This window comes from Nerophis lumbriciformis, linkage group LG02 (assembly GCF_033978685.3).
Source record: "Nerophis lumbriciformis linkage group LG02, RoL_Nlum_v2.1, whole genome shotgun sequence".
NCBI lineage: Eukaryota > Metazoa > Chordata > Actinopteri > Syngnathiformes > Syngnathidae > Nerophis > Nerophis lumbriciformis.
This window is the reverse complement of record NC_084549.2, coordinates 32,327,058-32,345,911: the sequence shown is the minus strand read 5'-3', so window position 1 is coordinate 32,345,911 and position 18,854 is coordinate 32,327,058. Positions and strand designations below refer to the sequence as shown.

The following is an 18,854-nucleotide window of genomic DNA, read 5'->3' as shown; positions in this document are numbered from 1 at the left end:
TGGCGTTTGTTATCTCTCACCAATCTGGCCGTGCGAGCACTTGGGCAACTGCTGAATGGAATCGTCAGACCGCCTCTAGCGCCACATATGCAAACTTTTCCAAATTCCTGAGGCAGATTTTCCAGCAGCGACTCCCTGGAAGAGAGGCAACGAGATCCCTCTTCAGACTCCAACAGGGTTCAAGACGGGTCGTTGATTGCGCTAACGAGTTCTGCACCATGGCCGCCGACTGTGACTGGGGTGCCTCGGTGCTGTTGGACGCTTTCTTCCTGGGGCTCGCTAACGAGATTCGTCACATGATGATCCCGCTGCCACTTCTGACTCACCTGGACGATCTCATCAAGCTGGCGGTACAGATCAACTTCCGCCTATTGTAGAGGAGGGATCGAAGAGGGAGACAAGCCCACCAGCAGATCTACACCTGGCGGAAGGACGGAGCCACTTGTTCACGAAGACACCTCTCCTACGGGGCAGACTGAAGAGCCGATGCAACTGGGAGGTCACCGGTTTACCACCGCTGAGAGGGAACGCCATCTTTGCCCCCAACTCTGCCTATACTGCGGGGCCACTGATCATCTCATCTCCCGCTGCAAAATACGGCCGCATCCTGCCGCACAGCCGCGCATGCGCCCTCGCTTGCCAGGGGACACGTCCACCAGAGGTCACTGTTTGGGGTCCTGGCGGCAAGCTAGTGCCGATCGGCTCCGTGTGGCCTGAGGACGTTGTCGCGTCGCCCCAGTGCCAGAAGCGTCGGCAAAGATGGAGGCAGTCAGGAAGGGCTTCTCCGAGCGGACAGGAGGCGTCGTTCCCGCAAGCTCCTCCTCCTCCGGGCGGGAACAGGTTGCTGCTAGGCCGGCTGCTCCAGGATGACGTCATGGATCATGATTTTTTTTTTCTGAACTCTTTTTGTTGTCAGCCGCCCCCAAGACAAGACACAAGCTCTAATTTTCAAAAACATGTCCTGATAATGTTCTATCTTGGAATTTGTCAGTCCAAGCCATTTGAATTTCATGCCCCGCCCCCCAAGACTCAAGCCCCGCCCACGTCACAAAATGTTTCTTTTTTTCCACCCACACAAACCCAGGTGGGGAAACAATGAAAGACATTTTGGACAGTTCAAAGGGGAAGATTCTACCCCCCTCCTGATCTCCCTCCACCCACCCCTAAAGAGAGTACCAGACCGCAGGGAGCGCGTCTGGTATACGCTCCTTGAGGGGGGGGAGGGGGCTAGGGCCGGGAGCTGTGCTAGTGGGGTGACTCAGCTGCACCCAGCCAGGCAGCAACCTCCGGCCCGGCCACTACCACCGGTTCTTCGGCCTGCCAAGCCGCAACCCCCAGTTAGGCCACCTCCGCCAAACCCAAGGCTAGCACCTGCTCCAAGGCTAGCACTTGCTCCAAGGCTAGCTCCTGCTTCAAGGCTAGCATCCCTTCCGGCTTCAAGGCTAGCATCATGTCAAGTTTCACCATGCCAAGCTCTACCAAGCCAAGTTCTTCCACGCCAAGCTCCAGTACCTGCACCACGGCAAGTTCCAGTACCTGCTCCACGACGCCAAGTGCCGCCAGTCGCAGCTCCACGACGCCAAGTGCCGCCAGTCGCATCTCCACGACGCCAAGTGTCGCCAGTCGCAGCTCCACGACGCCAAGTGCTACGCCAAGACCCAAGCCAAGACCCACGCCAAGACCCACGCCAAGCTTCGCCGCCTGCCGCACCACGCCAAGCTTCGCCGCCTGCCGCATCCACGCCTGTCCCGACGAGGACGCGTGCAGCTTCCACGCATGCCACGACAACAACGCGCGCAGCCTCCACGCCTGCCACGGCGCGCACAGCTTCTACGCCTGCCTTGACGATGACGCACCGACCTTCTCGTCGGCCATGGATGTGGCCGTTCCCTGGTCGTCCGCCACGCCAAGTGCGCCCACCTTCTCGTCGGCCATTGATGTGGCTGTTCCCGGGTGGCCCACCTCGTCAGGTGCAGCGGCGTTCTACGCGTCGCCACCACCTGACTCTCCCTCGGTGGGTTCAGGGACACTTGGTTGTTTCCTGTGTCAAGTTTTTCGCCTCCGCGGTGAGCGCTTTTTCTTTTTACTTTTTGAGTGATAAATTGAATCATGTTCCTACTTTCTTCCAATGTCCGGTCAAGTCAGTTTGCATCATGGGAAAACATTCCTCGCAGCAAGCTGCGAAATCCTCGCAGTAAGCTGCATCAGAGTCCTTGTCCTGACAGCGTGCAGCTGGCGTGAGGCAGCAGCACACACCTGATGCCAATTAGGTCTCAGCCTATTTACGTGAGCGCCGGAACTTTGCTTACTGTTTCCACAGCCGCATATGTCGTTGGTCTTGCAAGAGAACTCCCTAGTTCATCTTGTGCCCATCTTCTCAGGTTAGCCTGTGTTTTTCCTAGCCTTGTCTAGTGTCCTTATTTTGTACTTTGTTTTTCTGTATTACTTCTTTCATGAAGTATTTTTCCTAGCCTTGTCTAGTGTTCTTATTTTGTTCTTTGTTTTTCTGTTTTACTTCTTTCATGAAGTATTTTTCCTAGCCTTGTCTAGCGTCCTTTTTTTGTTCTTTGTTTTTCTTTTTTACTTCTTTCATGAAGTATTTTTCTTAGCGCTTTTGGTTTTGTGTATTTTATTTAACTCAGTAGTTTTTTGCATGGTGTGATTTTTGTGTTTACCGCCATCGCTTTTGTTTTGCTACTTTGTGCTTCCTCCTAAATAAAAGGAAGAACTCTTGTCCGTACGCTATACGTCTCTGCATCCTTGGGATCCACTTCACCTACACGTCACTGTTTGACTCTTCAGAGAGGATGTGTTCTTATCTTATAATTAAACAAGGTCACATTTACTGTTTGCATCCTTTGTTTGTCAAACTGCAATGGTTCAAGGTAGCTATGCTTGAACAAAATAGACCTGCAATTAAAACAAGTTTGCCTCTGTGTTTGAGAGACTAAAAATATGGATGGTAAGCTTGTAATGAAACAACGGCACCTTGACACCTTCGTGAACATTTTTGACCCCTCAAAGGTCCTTGCTTAGACAGCTGTGTGCGTGTGTGTGTGGGTAGGCCGCTCGAAGATGCCCTAAAAAGCAAATACACCAGAGTAATATCAGCCAGTTTAAGCATGTATTATTATTTTTTTACTTTCTGTGACAATGTACTGCATGTCATTAAGCTTATAGCTAAAAGCATACAGTTAAAAATTGTGCGTAAACTATTATTTAAGTTAAAGTAGCCCATATAATGCTTTTAAATTTTTAAAAATAGTGTGTAAACTATTATGTAAGTTAAAGTAGCCTAAACACTGCAAAGAATAATGCAAGGTGAGCGGAAAGGTAAGTCTCTGGTTTAAGTCAACCTGCCTTTTCCAGTCCCGGGCAGTGTCTAGGAGGGTTGCTTCCATTCTTGCAAATGGTTTCGCTGGGAGTTGTCCTGCTCTTACAAATGCGATAGTTTTAGTGTGCCTATTCATTGGAGGAGGAAGGGCGTAAATGGTAGTTCGCCTTCTTTCCAGAGTGATTGCCAGTTGTTGTAGGACCTGGTTGTGTCTCCACGTATAGCGGTCTTGAGACAAACTGGTTTTGCAGCCAGTGAGAATGTGTCTTAGTGTTGCAGGGGTTTGAACCAGAAATTAAATTAAATAATGCTGAAATTACTATTTAATATAAATCTAATTAAATTATATCTTTAAAGTTAATTAAGAATTATAAATCAATATGATGTATTTTCGGTGAAAAATAACTACAAAACAATATCGCGATATAAACCCGTGGCGCAACGCACAGTGCCAGTACCCTGTACGGAACCTGATGAGACGAAGGAGGATCCAGGCCCGGACACTCCCCACAGTGCCCAGAACCTCCAAGCACCACCGGCACAACCCCAAAGTAGACCGTCAGAGCATCGTTGGATATTGTGGCCCGCTGCCAACAAGGAGTCAGAGTGGCAACAGCTTGATGAAGATGTTAATACAGCCCTGGAAGCAACGGCCATTGGTGATGTGGACCAGAGGCTCAAGACAATGAGCACGTTCATAAGTAGCATTGCATCAGACAGGTTTGTCATCAAGGAACAACGCGCCACCAAGACTACAACTGCAGCACCAATTCCAAACCAGCGAGAAACCAAGATTTCCCAACTCAGACAAGAACTGAGAGTACTCAGGAGCCAGTACAGGAAGGCGAGCGACAATGAGAAGACAGCCTTGGCAGAATTGAGGGGTGTGGTAAGGGATAGGCTACTCACCTTGTGACGTGCCGAGTGGCACAGGAAGAGAGGCAAGGAAAGGGCCCGCAAGCGCAGTGCCTTCATTGCAAATCCATTTGGATTCACAAAGAAGCTGCTCGGAGAAAAACGCAGTGGTCAGTTCTCATGTCCGGAGGAGGACATCAACCTCCACATCAAGAACACTTACAGCGACGGCATGTGAGAGCAAGACCTCGGCCACTGTGCAGCCCTCATATGCCCACCAGAACCCTGCACCCTGTTCGACATCAGTGTACCCACCCTGAAGGAAGTTAAAGAAGTAATCAAATCTGCCAGAACAGTACCAGGCCCAAGTAGAGTTCCGTACAAGGTCTTCAAACAGTGTCCCCGGCTGTGGAGCGTCTTTGGAAGATCTTCAGGGTGATCTGGAAAAGAGGAAAAGTACCTCAGCAGTGGACATATGCAGAGGGAGTATGGATTCCCAAGGAGGAAAACGCAAGGAACATCGAGCAGTTCAGGACAATCGCCCTCCTCAGAGTTGAGTGCAAGACCTTCTTCAAGATCGTTTCCAATCGCCTCATGGGATTTCTCCTGAAGAACACCTATATTGACACCTCGGTGCAGAAGGGAGGAGTCCCAGGAGTTCCAGGGTGCATCGAACACACTGGCGTGGTAACACAGCTGATCCGTGAGGCGCGAGACAGCAGAGGCGATTTGACAGTACTGTGGCTGGACCTTGCCAATGCTTATGGATCGATTCCTCACAAGTTGGTGGAATTGTCTGTGAGCAGATACCACGTCCCAGAGAAAATTCGCAATCTCATCCTCGACTATTACAACAACTTTAGTCTGAGGGTGTCCTCTGGCACTTCAACAACAAATTGGCATCGTCTGGAGAAAGGCATCATCACAGGCTGTACAATCTCTGTGTCCCTGTTTGCACTGGCCATGCTCGTGAAGTCTGCGGAAGTAGAGTGCAGAGCCCCTTTGTCCAATTTCGGCACCCGGCAACCTCCGATTAAGGTATTCATGGATGATCTCACGGTAACTACAACATCAGTGCCTGGATGCAGATGGCTCCTTCAAGACCTTGATCGAATCATTAGTTGGTCAAGAATGAGTTTCAAGCCCGCTAAGTCCAGGTCCTTGGTCTTGAGGAAAGGAAAGGTAACCGACCACTTTCGCTTCAGTCTGGCAGAAACCCAAATTCCATCTGTGTCAGAAAAGCCAGTAAAGAGCCTGGGAAAGCTCTTCACTAGCGAACTGAAGGATACCGCTGCACGTCAAGCGACCAGCGATAACCTCAAAATGTGGCTCTCAGCTGTGGACAAGTCAGGACTTCCTGGGAAGTTCAAGGCCTGGGTATATCAGCATGGCATCCTGCCTCGTCTCCTCTGGCCACTGCTGATGTACAAATTCCCAATGACCATCGTAGAGGGTTTTGAGAGGAAGATCAGCTCGTCCCTGCGCAGGTGGCTGCGTCTGCCACGGAGCCTAAGCAGCATTGCTTTGTTTGGGCACAACACCAAGCTGCAGCTTCCTTTCAGTAGTCTGGCAGAGGAGTTCAAGGTTTCCCGGGTCAGAAAAGTCCTGCTCTACAGAGATTCTGCTGATGGGAAAGTATCTTCAGCAGGTGTGAAGGTCAGAACAGGAAGCAAGTGGCGTGCCCAGGATGCAGTGGAGCGGGCAGAGACGAGGCTGCGGGACAGCACCCTGGTGGGAACCGTGGCTACTGGTCGGGCTGGGCTGGGTAGCAACACAAAACCAAGCCAGAGGAAAGGAAAGGCGAAAGCTTGTCTAAGAGGAGGTTCGCGCCGAGGTGGAGGAGGCTCGCTCAAGCAGAGTGGTGGGAATGAGCAAGCAGGGGGCCTGGACCAAGTGGGAACACATAGCTGGCCGCAAGATCACCTGGACCAAACTCTGGAAAGCGGAGCCACACCAGTTTGAGTTCTTGGTCCAGTCAGTTTATGATGTCTTCCCAAGCCCTGCTAACCTGTTCACCTGTGGCCTGATAGACGCACCGGTGTGACAGCTCTGTCAGAAAAGAGGATCATCAGAACACATCCCCAGCTGTTGCTCAAAGGAAATGGCAGGTATCGGTGGCGCCACGACCAGGTCCTGCGGGCAATAGCAGACACCATCTGCACTGGCATCAACACCAGTAAGCGGCAACACCCAACCAAGAGCACGATTGCCTTTGTCCGAGCAGGAGAGAAACCTCAACCCTCCAAGAAGACCCAGGGGGGCCTGCTAACAACAGCAAGGGACTGGCAGCTTCTGATTGACCTAGGGAGGCAGTTGCGATTCCCAGAAATCATCGCAACTACGACACTCCGGCCAGACATGGTCTTGATGTCTGGAGCCAGCAAGCAGGTGGTGCTCCTTGAGCTAACTGTCCCCTGGGAGGACAGAATGGAGGAAGCTCAGGAAAGGAAGAGGGCAAAGTACGCAGATCTTGTGGCTGAGTGTCAGAGGAATAGGTGGAAGGCCCGCTGCGAGCCTATTGAGGTGGGCTGCACGGGTTTTGCAGGAAAATCCTTACACCGGGTCCTGGGGCTCCTTGGGATTTGTGGACTGCACAGGCTAAGAGCTATAAAAAACATCTTGGAAGCGTCTGAAAAGGCTTCATGTTGGCTCTGGTTGAGGAGGGGGGACGCGTGGCGTAGTGCACTACCTGCACACAAGTCGAGGGACTGATCACCCCCGGCTGGGTCGCCCGAATGAGGGTGTTTGATTAAGACTCGTAACATCCTATGATCCCGGGAGAATCACTGATGATGTGTCCAGGTTGCACATTGAGGTGTATTATAGTACTGGCAAGAGACATTGGAACTGTTAAAATGGCGGCAAACGGGTAGGACATAGACCTACTTCCGTTTCTGAACTCGGAATCATAAATCATGATGACATAAAACTACAAATATGGCATATTTCTTAAAAACTACTAAAATGTCTACCGGATATGACATAGACCTACTGCCGGTTCTGACGTCCAAACGAATCAAAGCATTCTGTCTTATTTCCAGTATATTCAACTACAAACAAAATGGTGGCTTTCTTAAAAAACACTAAAATTGTGACCGGATGGGTTTGGGTCGGGGTTTGGGTCTGGGTCTGGGTCTGGGCCCCCCCCCCAAAAAAACCCACAAACTTAAAGGGCCCCTCTAATGTTGACAACATTGCCACTTATTTCATAGTTTTGGACCTAACAAATGTGTCTATAGGTAGAATTCCCCCAAGAAAGGGATTTAGGCATTTCTAACGAGTTTCAGCACCTTTTGGAACAGCCACTGTTAGCTCCAAAACGTGGAAGATCATTTTAATGATTCTGACTTCAAAGAAAGGTTTTGGTCATAGTTTGAATGGAAAAAATGTAAATGACTCAAGTCCAATGCGATCACAACAAACAGAGAAAAACTGAGAAAAAAAGGCAAACCACTATTACTTCATATTGCGTCCTCTTCTACCGATGTTTCCTCATCATCAATATCAAGATCTGATAGCGCAGTTACAGCTCATTTTATTACCTATTCTGTGTTATATGTGTTTTATGGTGCACGATTGCACCAAGAAAAATTCCTAGTTTGTGAACCCGTTCTCAAACAATGGCAATAAAAACTATTCTGATTTTGATTCTGATTGTTCTAGAGAAAATGCGGAAAAAGCAGTTATCTGCAGCTGCACTGCTTACGGCCATTACCATTTTATTAATTAGGATATGGAACATGAAGGGGGTGGAGCCTATTCTTTCATAGAGAAAGAGGACTGACAACAGTTGATACCAGTGGACAAATAGAAGTGTTCAATGAATCAAAGGCTCTAAGACTATGGTGAAATCCATTAAACTAAAGCTTAAAGAAGAACATGTAAACGCCACACAAAAGAGCTAAAGCAAAGAGTCAATCCCAGAACTGTCTTGCTCGGAGAAACAATGGTGGTTTAGAAAGATATGAGCAAGTATTCATTCCATAGCTAAGATTACATAATTAATTATGCAAGTAACTGCTCTCTTCTTTCAACAGTATTGAAACTAGGACTCATCGCAAAGTATCGAGCCTGACGCTGACTGCAACAGTTTAGGCCACCAGGCAACGCCAATTTGATCATTTGCATGACAGCAGAACATATTTCTTCTGATAAGAACACTTGTCGCAACCCTTCTCTGCTCACCCATCTGTCTGACGGCACTCAACTCTGGCTGAGCAGCAATAGTCGTATGCTATGAATAAAACAATAGATGTTGATGGTTGTTTTTCTGGAAAAGGGTTAGGGGTTGTCCGTTTTGAAGCAACTTAAAAGAAGTATTGGGTGGTGTGTTCACTTGTCATGTTTATCTTATTCAGCAGAATTGAGAGATACAACTTGTTTTTACCTGTCTCAAAATAGAGTGAGTAAGACTGCTAAGAAACTATGTATATGTACCCAATTATCAATCCATCAACTTCCAAAGACCACCTGAGACCCAGTCAAGTAAGACAGAAAGTGAGTGGAGGGAGGTCAGGTTGCTCTCAGTGGGTTGGATCTTCTCCAGACACTTAAATTCTTGCACACGCTGTCCGCCAACTTACTATCTCTGACAGAGACTAATGTCTCAACACTTCACACACACTTTACATTTGACCTCCACTTTCTTTAGTTTTCTCTTTGTTGAGCCAGCTATTTATTACTGCACCACAGGAGTAGACAAATGGACACATTTGAGCATGAATATCAATTTGAACTTAATTAAGATATTGTTTTAATCTAACAAAAATGGCCAGAGTAGTTTATTAGTGTATTATTCAAGTATATGCATTTTGAGGCTATACATCTAAGTTAAGTTCATCAGTGTTTAGTTGGCGTTCAAATGTTTATTCCCATCGTAAAATTCAACCAAAATTTGGTGGCACTGAAACTGCGGTAAATCCAGTTCAGAAAATCTCCAAAGACAATGACGTCAATGGCAGCAGTAATTCTATGTAAATATATAAAACATGCTTTAAAATGTAAAATGATGGCGAGTATGAGCTAATAACAGATTGTAACTTAGGTTTTGGTTATTATAATCAAAGAACGAATCGTACAAAAAAATTAATACATTTTTCCCAAAAGAAATAATATAAATCCGAATAATCCAACAAGCATAAATATTAAAACATTTTATAGAGAATATTTTATAATTTTAGATGCAGATATATATTGTATACATGAATTTGATGAATGAACATTAAACATTGGGGATGTACCAATCAACATTTTTCGATTTCGGGTCCCGTTCAGATACTTTGTCTATAAGTTGTGGAAGCTAAAATGTTTTATAGCAACTAAAGTAAATTTTTTATAAAAGTTATATATATATATATATATATATATATATATATATATATATATATATATATATATATATATGTATATATATATATATATGTATACATACATACATGTAGAAATATGTACATGTATATATATATATATATATATATATATATATATATATATATATATATATATATATATATATATATATATACACGTATACATACATACATGTAGAAATATGTACATGTATATAAATATAGACACGTGTACATATATATATACGTAAACATGTATGTATATATATATATACATATACACATCCATATACATGTATACATGTAGAAATATATACATGTATATAAATATAGACATGTGTACATATATATATATATATATGTATATATGTCTTAATAAGGTTATCCAAAAAATAGTGCTCGATACCGTAGTAGAGCGCAATATATGTATGTGTGGGGAAAAAAAATCACAAGACTATTTCATCTCTACAGGCCTGTTTCATGAGGGGGGGTACCCTCAATCGTCAGGAGATTTGACGATTGAGGGTACCCCCCCTCATGAAACAGGCCTGTAGAGATGAAATAGTCTTGTGATTTTTTTTCCCCACACATACATATATATGTATATATATATATATACACGTAAACATGTATATATATATATATATACATATATACACATACATGTCTACATGTATGTATGTATGTGTATATAAATATATATATATATTTATATAAATATATATATATATATATACGTTAGGTCAGGAAAAAACACAAGAGGCTATATCATCCCTACAATACCACTCTACCCCGCATAATTGAGGGACATATGAAACTTTTCGAGGACAAAGGATTGAATGACAGGACAACAAAGTTGGTCTTTGATTACACAGACGATGGTGCTGTCTATGTCGATGTTTACAATTCTGTGGTGCCCACATTTGCGTCAACTTGCAGCTATTGGATATTACCTTGCGCATGTTTGTGCACAGCGCACACACACTGGAGAAATGCACAAAACCAGCTGATCGCAAAGTTCCTTACTGTGAGACATTTAACCGTACCGTCAAGCTGCTGCAGTTTATTAGCAATAAGGTGGAGCTAAAAAAAAAACTGCTGTATTTAAGAAGCTGTGATCAGCTTAGTGAACCTGGGTAAGTTTAATAATATGAGATGGTCTGCGCGGAGGCATGAAACACTGTTCAAAATATCAAGAATATTGCCAGACAACAGCGATTTTCAGCATGCGTGCACAGAACGTTCTCAGTGTTTTCTGTCAAACATGCTTGACATTGGCATTTTAAGGACCACATCCATTAAGTTTCAGAAGAAAAAGCTGACTATAGAAGAAGGTAAGGATGAACTCATGGTGGCCATTGGACAGTTCACTCTTCTGCTTGTAGTGAAGGTCACGACAGGGCACACACTATATCTAATGCTGACGCTGACAACGAGAAGAGTAACTTACTCAGGGGGTTATTTGAAAAATTCCAAGTTAGATATGACTCCTTGACAGACTGTTATGGACAGACTGCCGGGTGAGTCGCTTCACTGCCTTGCTCATGGGATCGAGAGGCTGGGTCGGCGTGCGTATATAAGAATGCCGAACTTGATCCAAAATTAACTGATTCGTGATCAATTCATCCAAGCTCTTAAACCGGAAGAACTGCGCTTGCGCATTCAGCACGCCCACCCCACTGCCCTGGCAGACGCACTCGAACTTGCCATGGAGAGAGATCGCCACTGGGGTGCACTTGAGACATCTTCCCGCCCAGTTTCATCTGCATTGTTGATGCAGGGGGCGAAGCAAAGAGCAGTGTGGGTGGAGTTTCTGGGCCACAAGGTCGTCGGGAGTGACATCAGCATGTTAGAGGAGAAGATCAGCGCGATCAGAGACTGCCTCTGCCTCTGGGGACTCGCCTCATATTATCAACGGTTTGTGGAGGGAATTTGCAGTGGTTCGCCTCCTTCAGAACAATCAGACGTTCATTTGGAGGCATTTTCCATCTTCAAGAGGACTCTCATGAATGCTCCTGTACTCACCCCTCCAGACCCAGCTAAGCCTTAGTGCTGGATACGGACGCCAGTAATGTTGGTATGGGGGCGGTGCTGTTGCAGGTGGGCCCAGAAGATGAACAGGTGGTAGCTTACTTCAGCCGCACCTTCAACAAGAGTGAGCGGCGATACTGTGTCCAGACATGAATTGTTGGCTGTTGTGTTGACTGTACGCCATTTCAAGTACTACTTGTTTGGCGTGTCCTTCACCAGCAGAACAGACCATGCAGCACTACAATGGCTGATGTCGTTTCGAGTACCAAAGGTTCAGGTGGCGCGATGGCTGGAGGAGCTGCAGTTCTTCCACTTTAGCATGTGTCATCGGCTGGGGTGCAGCACGCCAATGCTGACAGTCTCTCTCGGCAGCCGTGTGCTATTGATGACTGTAGCTACTGCGACCTGCGAGACATCAGAGAGAAGGAGCTGTGCGGAGATGAGATCGCTGGCGGGCCTTCATGATGCACCTTGGAGACTGTGGACTCTGCAGAATGGGCGGCCAAGCAGGAGGAATACATAGATCTCAAACCAGTGCGACAATGGGTCCAGAGTGGTAGGAGATTGCCCTGGGAAGGCGTGACGGGGCTGTCAGTCGGCACCAAGGGCCTGTGGAGTAAGTTTGCTGTGCTGCGCATCAGGGACAACATACTGCAGCGTGCGTGGAAGGAGCCGGCCACCGGGGAGGAGAGATGGCAGGTGGTGGGGCCGAGAACTCTGAGGGATGTGGTGGTGAGGGCGTGTCATGGGGGCACGGTCTCAGAACATTTTGGCAGCACAAAGACACTCCGCGGAGGACTTCTGTCGACGCTGTGATGAGTGCGCAGCCTACAAGGGACCCCAGGACTGGGCACACACACTGCTTCAGCAGCAAAGGGTTAGAGCACCCATGGAGAGGGGAGCTGTGGACATGATGGGCCCTTTTCCCATAACAGACAGAGGAAACAAGTATGTACTTTGTGCAATGGATTATTTTACCCAGTAGCCGGACCAAGAAGCGGAGACAGTGGCTGATGCTCTACTGGAAGGCATGTTCAGTGGTTTCGAGACTGCAGATATCTTCCACAGCGAACAGGGCAGGAATTTTGAATCCAGGGTTTTTGCTGCCCTGTGTGAAAGACTGGACGTGCAAAAGACATGCACGACTCCCTTGCACCCGCAAAGTGATGGAATAGTACAGCGGTCTAACCGCACCATGCAGCAGCAGTGAGCTATCCTCACCGCCAACCATCAGCGTGACTGGGACCGACATCTTCCGCTACTGCTGATGGCATATGTTCCGCGTTTCAAAGTTTCACAAGCTGTACCCCTGCCCTACTGATATTGGGTCGAAAGATCCAGACACCTGCTGAGTTGGTATTTGGGAGACCACCAGGCAGCACCGAGGATTGACCAGTTGGAGAAGGCTGGTTTGAGGCAAAAGAGGGACCACAACGTGCAGAGCAAGAGCCAGGACTTTAAGCCTGACGAGCTGGTCTGGGTGTACACGCCCAACAAGAAAAAAGGACGCTGCCCCAAGTTGGACAGTCAGTGCGACGGTCCGTGTAAGGTGCTTGATAGAGTGGGAGAAGTAGTGTAAAGAGTTGCAGTGTCCTCTAGGGGCCAAAAGGTGGTCCTGCATAGAGACCGTTTGTCACCCTACGGGGGCAGGGAAGTTCCCCAGTTAGAGGCTGGGCCTGCCTTACCATATGGCACTGGACAGTTAGTGGATCAAGGTTCCACAGATTCCACCATTGTTGTCCCTGTTCAGCCGCTAGCGCCACATGTAGATGGACCTGAGCCAAAACAGGGCCGGCCACAGAGACAGAGGCGTAGAGCGCCAAGGTTCAGGAATTTTTTTGTTGACCCTTCGGGGCGAGGGGCTTCATTAAAGGGAAGGCAGTGTAATATCCGTGATATTTGTATACGTGTACTGTGCCTTAAAGGGATTGTGAACACGCGCTCGTAAGAGAGTTGGCTGGGAGCTTGAGAGTGTGTCAGCGTGAGTTGTGGCCAACAACAGCTCGTGTACATATGTGTTTTTTTGGAACTACCATTGAGTTACCATTTTTTTTTTTTTTTTTAATCAATCCAACAAAATAATACACAATAATACCATAATAATGCAATTCCAATACCAAATCCAACCCAGGAACATTCAGAATAGCAATAAACAGAGCAATTGAGAGGACACAAAACAATCCTAAATCAGTCAGTTACCGCCTGTTAATAAAGCAACTGAGCATGCATCCTCGTCTGTGTCACTCTTTTTTTCCACTGCGGGGCATTACAATATGCATATATTGTTACATTAGATTGCTTTTGGACACCCCTGGCATAGAGGGAGTACGGTATGGAAGAACCAAAAGAACACCAGTTTCCCACTTTGCTCCAAATTCTTTCTTGAATTTAAAAGTGTTACTCACCTTATTCATCAAAGTACTAGTATTTGGAACTACATTTGGCCCCACAGATTGAGTCCTTCAACACGAGGTGTAGTCGATTCTGCATAATAAGCAGGCAAACTGACTAGTTTGTTATTTGCAATGTGTGGCAGCATTAAAAAACAAACCATTGTTAAACATTTTTGTCAAAAACAAAACATACGAAAGGTGGGTTGTACTAAAAAACAAGATACGTATGTTGCAACACAAACCAACTGACCAGAATCCTATAAATGATTGTATTGCATTTTAGAGTCTCCACAGTATAATTTAGTTACCACTGGAAAAAGTCCATCTTATTTCAAACGGACAATGTTAGTCTGTTTATGGTCATTAGCCATATTTACTGCCGAAGGGCACATAATAAAATGGCCGTTGAAGATTGTTGGCAACAAAGTTTGCAGCTTTTTGTTCATGAAGTTAAGTGTTGGGGAAATTCAATAAAAACTGATGATTACACTGGATGAAAAGTATTTGCATCATTCCAGTAATTTTAAACTCCTCCCATGGCTATACATTTAATAGTTATTGTGATATTTAGCCAAGACTTTAAATGATGTGTAGCATTACATTCGGAGCTTTGTAGTACAAACAAATGACCACACTAGAGTAATATAGTATGCACAATAGATACCAATTCCATTCAAATGTGTTCAACTTAATCATGACAAGCAGAGTGTATATTTATTACCACAAATCCCCTGATAATTCAGAGCTACAGCCGCTCTCATCACCGTTGTCCCGGTGTCTTTTACTGTAGTGGTGTGCATCATCCAAGAGGCTTGGTCTGTAATGTTCCGACGGTCCAATTTTCAGCTTGAAAAATAAATGCAAGCGTTTTCGAGGAAGGAACATCTTGAACTGTCATGAAGGGATAAGAAAAAAATAGAAGAAACGGAATGGCAGGCAAGCTTGATCTCTTCCTGCTGCTCATTATCCAGCAGGTGAGAATGAACGTTAAAACTTAAATACCCCTTTTTTGTTGGTGATCTCTAAAGCTGTTTTGGAATTGCTCCAACAATGGATCATCGACCTTGGATGGATTGCGCATCATCATAACCCGAATTGACACGGACAATTCTGAATTTGTTGGAACCCTCTTACATTTTCATGACGGCTGCACATATATGTTGACACAGTTGTTCATGTTTGCACATGTTGGACGTATAAAATTAAAATTTTTATTATTCAGGCGGATTGGTGCGGCGTCTTCAGTAATGCGGACACTGTCTCGATCCGTTGTGGTGAAGAAGGAGCTGAGCCGGAAGGCAAAGCTCTCAATTTACCGGTCGATCTACGTTCCCATCCACACCTATGGTGATGAGCTTTGGGTTATGACCGAAAGGACAAGATGACGGGTAAAAGCCGGGTGGCAGGGCTCTCCCTTAGAGATAGGGTGAGAGCTCTGTCATCCGAGGGGAGTTAGTTCAAAGTAAAGCCGCTGCTCCTCCACATCGAGAGGAACCAGATGAGGTGGTTCGGGCATCTGGTCAGGATGCCACTTGAATGCCTCCCTAGGGAGGTGTTTAGGGCACGTCCGACCGGTAGGAGGCCACGGGAAAGACCCAGGACACGTTGGGAATAATATCTCTCCCAGCTAGCCTGGGAACGCCTCGGGATCCCCCGGGAGGAGCTAGACGAAGTGGCTGGGGAGAGGGAAGTCTGGGCTTCTCTGCTTAGGCTGCTGCCCCTGCGACCCGACCTCGGATAAGCGGAAGAAAATAGATGGATGGATGAATTATTCAGTGATTACCCAGTGATAATGCATGATTAAATACTGATAATAGACCTTTCATTATTTGTACATGTCTTGTCCTATGAGCCACAGACAGGATGAATGTTCCGAGCGTACTTAGTATTAGTTTAAAAACCCTTCTAAGTTAATCTGCCTCCTTACACTCCATCACAACAATTACGGGCGCACGGGGTGACAAGATATCAAACAGACTTTGGAATCATTTCCTTAGTCGGGCGGAAAATTCTGCTTTCTTCCTGCACTAAGCATGGGCAGTGAATGTGGGCATGCATACAAAGTAGTACTTAGATTTTTAGTCTTGGCTGCCATAGCGTTGCTCCCCACCCCCTGCAAAGCAACCTGCGCGTCCCTCAATGTCTCTCACAAGCTGCAGCGCCTCCGCGTCTCTCTTACATGAAAGGCCGTGTGTCCTGTCAGGTCCTGTCTCTGTCGGCTGTATGTAGCAGAGGGACACATCACAGGTAATAATAATGGAATAGATTTATTTAGCGCTTTTCTAGTAGCACCCAGAAGTCAAAGGCATCAAGCAATGGGGTTATTGATATTGTTTCATTTGTAAGTGAGACTGTGAGTGGGTTTCAGCTTTCACTGAACAGACAAACAGGCTGCATAAAAAATACGTAGATGAGACACAGCTGGGTAGAACTCAAAGGAAGGCTATTAGGAGATTGGAAAATGCAAAATGGATAGGGCATTTATATTAGAGAGTCAACAGGAAACAAAAACTAATTACACACATATTGTCGAAGACGACTAAAGCGCTTCATAATGACACCATGCAATTTTTTTTTCATTCAAAGGAAAAAAAGCCTACTAACTAGGGTTGGGCACTGTTTAAATTTGGACGATTCAGGTTCCTCGTTTCGATTCCGGTTCCAAACGATTCTGATTATTTTAAGAGGCAGGATCAAAGATTTAATATGAATTTATCATGGGGATGTTTTCAACTAGTGTATAAATATCAAACCTTTGAACTAGACCAGGGGTCGGCAACCCAAAACGTTGAAAGAGCCATACTGAACCAAAAATACAAAAACAAATCTGTCTGGAGCCGCAAAAAATTAAAAGCCGTATATAAGTCTTATAATGAAGGCAACACATGAAGTAAGTGTCTATATTATTTATAATAGCCTACTATAAAAATTACTATGTGTCGCAGACTGAAGCAAATCTTTGTTGACTAAAATGTTGAATATTAAAGGCCTACTGAAATGCGATTTTCTTATTTAAACGGGGACAGCAGGTCCATTCTATGTGTCATACTTGATCATTTCGCGATATTGCCATATTTTTGCTGAAAGGATTTAGTAGAGAACATCGATGATAAAGTTTGCAACTTTTGGTCGCTGATAAAAAAGCCTTGCCTGTACCGGAAGTAGCAGACGATATGCGCGTGACGTCACAGGTTGTGGAGCTCCTCACATCTGCACATTGTTTACAATCATGGCCACCAGCAGCGAGAGCGATTCGGACCGAGAAAGCGACGATTTCCCCATTAATTTGAGCGAGGATGAAAGATTCGTGGATGAGGAAAGTGAGAGTGAAGGACTAGAGGGCAGTGGGAGCGATTCAGATAGGGAAGATGCTGTGAGAGGCGGGTGGGACCTGATATTCAGCTGGGAATGACTAAAACAGTAAATAAACACAAAACATATATATACTCTATTAGCCACAACACAACCTAGGTTTATATTTAATATGCCACAAATTAATCCCGCATAACAAACACCTCCCCCCTCCCGTCCATATAACCCGCCAATACAACTCAAACACCTGCACAACACACTCAATCCCACAGCCCAAAGTACCGTTCACCTCCCCAAAGTTCATACAGCACATATATTTCCCCAAAGTTACGTACGTGACATGCACATAGCGGCACGCACGTACGGGCAAGCGATCAAATGTTTGGAAGCCGCAGCTGCATCCTTACTCACGGTACCGCGTCTGTGCATCCAACTCAAAGTCCTCTTGGTAAGAGTCTCTGTTGTCCCAGTTCTCCACAGGCCAATGGTAAAGCTTGACTGTCATCTTCCGGGAATGTAAACAATGAAACACCGGCTGTGTTATCCGGCACATCAGTCAAGGGGTGCATTCTACGGCGGGGGTGCGTTATCCGGCACAACACCTGCCGCAATACACCGCTTCCCACCTACAGCTTTCTTCTTTGCTGTCTCCATTGTTCATTGAACAAATTGCAAAAGATTCACCAACACAGATGTCCAGAATACTGTGGAATTTTGCGATGAAAACAGACGACTTAATAGCTGGCCACCATGCTGTCCCAAAATGTCCTCTACAATCCGTGACGTCACGCGCAGGCGTCATCATACCGAGACGTTTTCAGCAAGATATTTTGCACGAAATTTAAAATCGCACTTTAGTAAGCTAACCCGGCCGTATTGGCATGTGTTGCAGTGTTAAGATTTCATCATTGATATATAAACTATCAGACTGCGTGGTCGGTGGTAGTGGGTTTCAGTAGGCCTTTAATATTTATTCTACATATTATTACAACATTAGGAACCATTATTAAATCAGAGGCTCCTCCGAAGGTGAGATAACTCCTGGAAATGACTGGCTTTTAATGGCCAAAGGTATAGATGTGTGTGTCCAAGTTAAAGGAAACGACAGGCTGTCTTCTTTTAATAGATTTATTACAATCTTTGGCAAGCTAGGTAATGTTTGCTGTGGTCTGGAACAACATGGCACACAAACAACTATCTGAAATGCAGCCACTATTACATACAGATAATGTGTCATGAGACATGCAAAACTAAATTATATACAAAGAGGATAAAAGTAAAGCATATTACATTAACTCAAATATACCTACAAATGAGGCATAATGATACAATATGTACATACAGCTAGGCTAAATAGCATGTTAGCATTGATCAGCTTGCTGTCATGCACTGACCAAATATGCCTGATTAGCCCTCCAACAAGTCAATAACATCAACAAAGTGCACCTTTGTGTATTCACGCACAGCATGAAACTTTTGATGGACAAAATGAGAAAAAGGAGTGGAAGATTTACATGTAAACAAACTCTTGCGTCACAGTCCACACTATGGTAAGTTCAAGAACCGCCGAAATTAGTAGGA

General features: G+C 45.5%; 1 pseudogene; it reads left to right on the top strand.

Moving 5' to 3' along the window:
* The first annotated feature begins 218 nt into the window (after positions 1-218).
* Positions 219-11,587, top strand: LOC140679521 (uncharacterized; annotated as a pseudogene).
* Positions 11,588-18,854: the final 7,267 nt, after the last annotated feature.